This window comes from Rana temporaria, chromosome 4 (assembly GCF_905171775.1).
Source record: "Rana temporaria chromosome 4, aRanTem1.1, whole genome shotgun sequence".
In the NCBI taxonomy this organism is placed as follows: Eukaryota; Metazoa; Chordata; class Amphibia; order Anura; family Ranidae; genus Rana; species Rana temporaria.
In genome coordinates this window covers 240,793,242-240,801,140 of record NC_053492.1, presented here as the reverse complement: position 1 = coordinate 240,801,140, position 7,899 = coordinate 240,793,242, and positions in this window count along the sequence as shown.

Below are 7,899 nucleotides of genomic sequence, written 5' to 3'. Positions count from 1 at the left end.
GTCCGCAGACCACCACAACCCGTGGCCAGGGTTGTGGGAAAGAGGCTCTTGTCCTTGAATTATTTTTCCCATCATGGGCGTGAGGGGGGCCCCATGTCAAGTTTTGCCTAAGGCCTCACAGAGCCTAGAGCCGCCTCTGGATATCTGGGATGTAGAGTGGCAGCCCGGGCTCAAGGACCAGCTGCTTTGAGGAAAGGGCAGGGGCGCCCATGCAGCTGGGGCCCCTGGTGCCCTCTCATTAAGACAGCCCTGTAGGCTGGACTCATAGGAAATGACCAGAATGACAGTGTCTCTCTGACCTGCAATGGACTTCCAGCACTGGACCGAGTAGGAAGTTTGGGAAAGTGTTGGAGTGTGGCGAGTCTAAGAGAAGATTGGTCCTATATCCCGAGTTCTACTTCAAAGTTAAAGCTTACGGTTATATATTACCGTATATTGCTTTATTGTATATTAATTTGAGGGTGTTTTTTTTTGCTTTGTTTTTAATGTGGGGTTACTGTAGGATGCAATATGTGTATGATAACTGTATCTGGAAAAATATAAATGTGAAATTTTTATTAGTGAAAGGAAAATCAATAAAAAAAATACTGAATTGAAAAAGCTTACGGTTAATTAATTTTGATTTACTTGCCTCCCTAATGAACATTTTACTAAAACAGCAGGGATAGGCATATTTCACTAGTTTGTAAAATATTAGGACTTTAAAGAAATTTGGCCATTTTGGCAAAATTCTTTGGAGTTGATGAGGAAAGTGAACTTACAGTGGATTTTGTTAGTTTTAAAGCATAAGTCAAGCCAACAGCAAGAACATAAATCAATACATGGTACTTACAATTAAATGAGAAGTGTCCTTCCTGCTGGTGGCTGCTCTCTTCATTCAAATTTTCAATCCACTGCCCTTTCCCCATATCCCCAGAGTGGTAATCTTCTGGTATTGTAAGGGTAAAAAGAGCTACTGGAGCTGTCACAGCCATTCATCAAGAGCGCAGACTATGCCCTACTTTCCACCCTCTCCCTCCTCCATGTATAGAAGCTGTGCTATAGCTTCAAGCAATGAAAAGCACTTCATGAATGGAGGAGGGGCAGATGACTAAACAGGTCCACCTCCCAATAAGGGTGCTTTTCATTGTGGGAAGCTATAGCACATCTTTTATGAATGGAGGAAGGGGGGAAAGGAAAGGACCGGCATATGTCACTCTTGACAAGTGCCTATGACAAGTCCAGCAGCTCATAATAACCCCTGCTACTTTGGAAGATTACAGCTGCAGGGGTATGTGGGATGCAAGGGGGCAGAGGACTGAAAATTTAAATGAAATGAGCAGCCACCAGCAAAAGGGCCAATTCTAATTATTTTCCAATTATTTTTATTGCAAATTTGAAAAGGATTACATGTTTTGAACATTGTCAAACATAGAAAAGGAAATATGCCAACATATAATAACAATACATCTAAGTATAAAAAAATTGTATAGATAGTATAGATGTAGCCTATGAATATATTTAGATGAGCACACATCTTTTACAACTTCGCTCAATGAGCTATCAAGAATATTCAACAATAGGGTAAAAAGGCAAAGAAGTATACCTGTACCCACATTCCCTATCGCTCCTGTAAATGCAAATTGTAGAGTGAGAGGGAAAATGTGATGAGAAAACCAGCAATTCATCACAAAGGTCCCCATGAGTACTGAACCCAATGGGGCTGAGAGTGCGTAACCGAAGACCATAACGACCGTCACAACTCGGTGACATTCTCTCCCAAACATCACTTATAGCATAGGGTCTTTTATTGTGTAGCTCACTGGCAGATGAAAAAGAACATATAAGGGGAAGAGTATGCAGTAAGAAAAACCAAAAAAGGAGGGAAAAGGGGAAGACCCGGAAAGAAGAAAGATAAGAAGAGAAAGGGAAGGGGGGAAGAATAAAATGAAAGAAAAAGTGTGCACCCTATCATATCAAAGTATGGATAACTTAGAATACTTCATAAGACATCCGATAATCAATCCAGGGCTTCCATACTTTATCAAAATAAGCCTGTTTGTCAAGTAATATGGCCAAAAGGCGTTTGTTGAACTCGTTTTTTACCAGGTCAAGGGAGATCGCAGGTGACTTCCAGCAATTACTAACCTAGCCACCCGTGAATATACTTTATTTAAGTTTCCTCAAATGTCCCAGTGCCTCTCAGCAATGCATTCTGGGGAGATTTAGCGAGATTCACCTGGGAATATATAAAGTTATAAATGCGAATCCAAAAATGTTTTACTTTTGGGCATGTCCACCTTGTGTGAAACATTGCGCTGACCAAGCCGTACACAGGGAAACACAGGGGAGAAGCCAGGACAATTCTAATTTAATGTAAGTACCATCCCTTGTGCTGATCCCTCACTCATCTTCCACCCCAGGGATCTGTGTAGAGCAGGCTTTGGTAATTTCCTGCTAACTCCTCTGCTCTCCCCCATCCCTGGCAGTTGGATCGGATCCTATCACAGGACAGGAGAAAGAGGGCCAATGAGAGTATCAGAGAGGACTCACTGTGTAGGCAATATGGACTATGGGAATTGTAGTTCTTAAAGGTACACTGCATTTGCGATACTTGTTAATGGAGGCTAACAGGTTGTGAACCTAAATTCCCACAAATCTTTGCACCTGGAGAAGTAGCTTTGCTGTTTTTCCAGGCAAACTGAGCTTGATCCCTGCAGTCCAGGGAAGACAACAATGAGTACAGACTTGTGGGACTAGAGCCATTAGAGAGGAGCTAAGAGGACCTGTTGCTGTGCCTGTACCCCCTTTAGGGAGCGGGAACGGACCTGCACCTGAGCCAGCCAACATTGAATATCATGGTCCAGGTGCTTTCAACCACGTTCAGGGATTCCCCTTCACTAGAGACGCAAACATTCCCATGCCATATGGGGTAACAGGCATAGCGTGTGCACAAGGACCATTTTACCTTTTGTTAGTTAGTTGATGCCATTACAGAGTCTTTAGTTGCATCTGTCATAGTTAAACTTTAGCCTTTAAGTGCATATTTCATGTATCTAGAACATCTCTGTGAAAATCATTTGTTTTGCTGGCAACAAAGTACTCACCTGACAAACTTGTAAAGCACTAATATTGTCTTGCGACTGCAAACTGTTGTTTGTGTGTCACCAGGGATATGTCATTGTTCACACTTTAACTTAGTACAGCTAAAGAACTATGTATAAAGAAGCCAAAAAATAATATAATTATGATCAAAGGTGGCAAAAATGATTACTTCCTGACTCTAGAAGTTTAGCAACGGTAGTTTTTTGTACCAAATGGACCCTTAGGAAATTGGATATAACTACAAAATGAATATAGCTAAAAAATCCTCGATACAAGTAGATAAAAAAATAGTGGCTTTGATGCTTTAGAATAGTAATTCTTGTATAATTTCTTTACTAAAAACAACCCAACATTTTCTTGAACTAGAAAGACATTTCTAAAAACCTGGCAAATTTCCTTCATTTCACTAACTGTAAAACAATAAAGAGAATGAACAGTTGCTATACACTAACATTCTTTTCTCATAAATTCCATGTATTTCAGTATACAGTATAATACTGTCCTATTGTCTTCACGTGACCTGGACAGATTTCAGTGAACAGGGAGTGTTCATACCTTTAAAATAAACAGTTAAAATGGTAATAAAGCCTCCAGAGCAAAATAAAAGTTCCCACTGCATGCTAGAACATTATAACACTTCCCTACTAACAGAGCCTTTTCCACGATGCACTGTCAGGGCTCTCCCTGGTCCCCGACGCTTCCATCTTGACCCTGTCTTCCTTCCGGGTTTTGTGTTTTCAGTCGCTTAATTGGCTGGACCGAGGTGACGACACTCCCATAAATGCGGTCTGAGCTGCGTGTGCAGCTTAGATCACATTACCCAAGCAGGGGGACATTTATGACAGAAGAGACCTCTTCTGTTATAGAAAGTCTGCCTATCAGAGGATTTTTAACCACTTTAATTTAATTCAACTTTAAATACGCTCATATGAAAGCTAGTACTCATACGTTAGGGGAGCAGCTGTTCCCATACAGCTTCCCCCAGGTGCCTATGTGGATATATTCAGATGTAGGCCCCCTGCTCTGCCCAGCCTGGACTTCTATGAACAGAAACTTGAAACAGCGGAAAGACGGGAGGCAGAAGGTAGCCACCCCCTAACTAAACAGGTGGAATCCCTTTAAGAGGAAGACACTGCTGTTCTACAGCTCAGACTATTTATCTGCTTCTCAGCCACCTTCTGGGCACACCTCCCTAGGGATTGGCCACAGCACCATAAATATTCATGCTGCTCATTTGCCTTACTCCACTTCTATGTTTCAGAACTTTCTAGAAGTCAGGGGAGAGCCTAAAGAAATCAACAACTGCTCCAATGATTACAGAAGACCCAAAAAAGACTACATTTACCTAACATCCTAGCAACCTAACTAGGAGTGTGTTACATATAAAAGCTGAGATAAATTGAGTCCATGATAGTTTTTTTTAAAGCCCTTTACAATTGTAACACCCTCAGTGTAACTCAATTTGGTTTGGCTGCTCTATAGGCAGAGGAGCAGGGGTTAATTTGTGGTTTTGACTGTGCAGGGCTTTAAGGGCTGTGGTGTTGTTACCTCCCTCTGTTTTCTTTAACTCTTTGGATAGTTCTAGAATCTAGTGGGTGGAGGAGCAGAGACTGCAGCCCGAACATTTATGGAGTTCCCACCAATCCCTGAGGAGGCAAGGCTCAGTAGGTGGGGGGAACCACCCATAAATACTCAGAAGCCTGGCAGTCAGGAGAGCAGAGTTTAGGGTCCAGCTGTCTGGCGAGGACCCCTGTGCTGGGGGGCTCTGCCCTTGGACAGATGGAATGCCAGGGGAGAGAGAGGGAGGAAGAGAAAAGGAGCAAATGGAAGCCTCACACCCTTTACCAGCCTTGGCTTAGCTGAAGTCAACCTGAAATCAAGACCACGCCTGTATGTGCTGCAATGCACTCCCCTATAGCATACCACAAGGCACAGATACTGTATATATCTGCTCTGGGTATTGTGCTGCACTTAAAAAATGATGTAGGACATACTTTTGTGTTGAGGTGCATTTTGAATGGGTTGTTGTACACCACGTGTCCCAGCAATCACACTGTGTTGTGTCCTAAGCATTTCTAAGTTTAAAGCATAACTAAAGGCAAAACTTTTTTTAAATTTGAAGAGAGTGGTGAGGAGTTAAAAACACTGTAAGTGGTGTAAGTGTTTCGGTCAGGGAGATTAGCTCTTTAATAATCGTTCTGGTCACCAATATCATCAGGACTGAAAGTGTAGGTAAGTCCACATTTTTTAGTTGCCACCAGAACAGGAATAAATGGTAATCTTTCAATAGGGACACATCCTTTGAGAATTAGCTAATGCCAACCACACATGGGTCGAATTCTGAACAAATTTTCTTTTGAAAATAGTAATTAAAAATTTTCATTTGAATTTTGCAGCATTAGTGGGCCGCAGCAATGAACGATTTTTTACAGACATCAAATTTGAGTGATTGGGCATGTTGGTAAAAACAAATTAATTTCTAATCAATGATTAGACAATCGAGCAAGAAATATAATTGAAAGAGCTGTGACCTGGAAAGAAAAGAAGATTCCCGGCCACAACATTTCTTTTCTATAGCAACATTAGGTGAAATTGAAGGCTTGGTTGGTCGAATTTCAAAATCAGTGGTGACATCATCAGATCACACAATGCACCAAATTTTAGAAAGAAACTGTTTTGGAATTCAAAACCGGTATGGCCTTGCATTAGAGGGGATTTCCCTCACATTGAAAAAAATCTCTCACTTCCTGTTCTGTCTACACAACAGAAGTGAAGAGAGATCTCTTAACCAGAACAAAAATTACAGTGATTTTAACCTGTTCCTACTCCATTTCCTAGCAGAAATGAAGAGAAATAGGTTTTGGCTTTAGTTATAGTCTAATACAAGCATAGCATGCTAGAAAACCCCTTAGAGATAAACACTGTTTAGGTGAAGTTGCAAGACAAAGCTTGGTCCTTCACATGCAACCTTGGACGCTCCAGGCAAAAAATCACAGTATAGACTATTCAGGAAAGTGCATAGTTAGAATACTGTACATTTTCCTATATTACCTTCAAACATGAACATCGTTCCTTTTTAAAATGTCCTTAAGTGAACAAACTTACATGTTACCAATATAAAACTCTGGAAAGCTATGAGGAACTAAAACACTTTTAAAGAAAACCTTGTTTATGGTATGGCGCTACAGTGCACCTTTCCCAAATGCTCTTACAAAATCATAAAGCAAAAACAATATATGTACTATAATTCAACACCCTCTTACTTAAACATATCATTAACTTCAATATACCTTATTTGAATTTTGAACAGTAAGCTGTTATGGCTGACTAACCCCTAGCCAGAACATGGGGGCAAGCTTACTGAGGAGAAACAGGAAGTGGGAAATTCAGACAAAGAAAAAATAAATTTGAAGGGAAATCGAAGGAAAGGGTAAGTGAACCAACAATGCACTAACTTAAAGGAACCTATTTAGAAAATAAAAACAAACCTTTACAACTCCTTTAAGTGATATTTCAGTAAAATGAGAATACCAGAACACACAATGAAATAGCAATAAGTCACATGGCTATACTAAACAGGCTGTAACAGATTTATGATCCCAGAAAAAAGAGGGGGAAAAGGAGACTTTTAGGGCCAAATCCTCAGCCAGGCGGCGTAACTTAACTTTCAGCAGTTAAGTTACACTGACTTAAAGTTTCTACCTAAGTGCCTGATCCACAAAGCACTTACGTAAAAATTTCAAGCCGTGTAACTTAAGTTAGGCGGTCCTCCTCTCCGGGGGGCGTTTACAATTTAAATGAGGCGCGCTCCCGCGCCGGCCGTACTGCGCATGCGTGTGACGTAATTTTACCGACGTGCAGCGCGCGAACGTAATTGACGCCGGGCGGCTTTGTGGATTGCCACGGGACACTAAAGTTGCGACGGGTGAAAAAAAATATACGTGCCGGGAAAACAAATAATTATAATAAAAAATGACAGCGTCGCTCAGCATGCATTCCTGAGAGGGAGAACTCCATGCCAATTTTCAAAGAAAAAAACGGCATGGGTTCCCCCCCCAGGAGCATACCAGGCCCTTAGGTCTGGTATGGGTTGTAAGGAGACCCCCCCACGCAGAAAAATCGACGTAGGGGGTCCCCCTACAATCCATACCAGACCCGTATCCAAAGCACGCTACCCGGCCGGTCAGGAAGGGAGTGGGGACGAGCGAGCGCCCCCCCCCTCCTGAGCCGTGCCAGGCCGCATGCCCTCAACATGGGGGGGTTGGTTGCTCTGGGGCAGGGGGGCGCACTGCGGGCCCCCCCACCCCAGAGCACCCTGTCCCCATGTTGATGAGGACAGGACCTCTTCCCGACAACCCTTGCCGTTGGTTGTCGGGGTATGCGGGCGGGGGCTTATCGGAATCTGGGAGTCCCCTTTAATAAGGGGGTCCCCAGATACCGGCCCCCCACCCTAAGTGAATGGATATGGGGTACATCGTACCCCTATCCATTCACCTGTAGGCAAAAAGTAAAAGTTATAAAACACACAACACAAGGGTTTTTAAAATAATTTATTATTCTGCTCCGGAGGCCCCCCTGTCTTCTTTATTAGCTCTATTACCAGGGGGGGCTTCTTCTTCCACTCTCCGGGGGTCTTCTTCCACTCTCCAGGGGTCTTCTCCGCTCTCCGGGGGGGCTTCTTCTTCCGCTCTCCGGGGGGGGCTTCTCCGCTCTCCGGGGGTCTTCTTCTATCTTCGCCGCTCTCCACTGTTGACTCGGCGAACCCCGGTTCTTCTGCAGATGTCCGGTGCCTTCTTCTTCAGCGCTGGCTGCCTG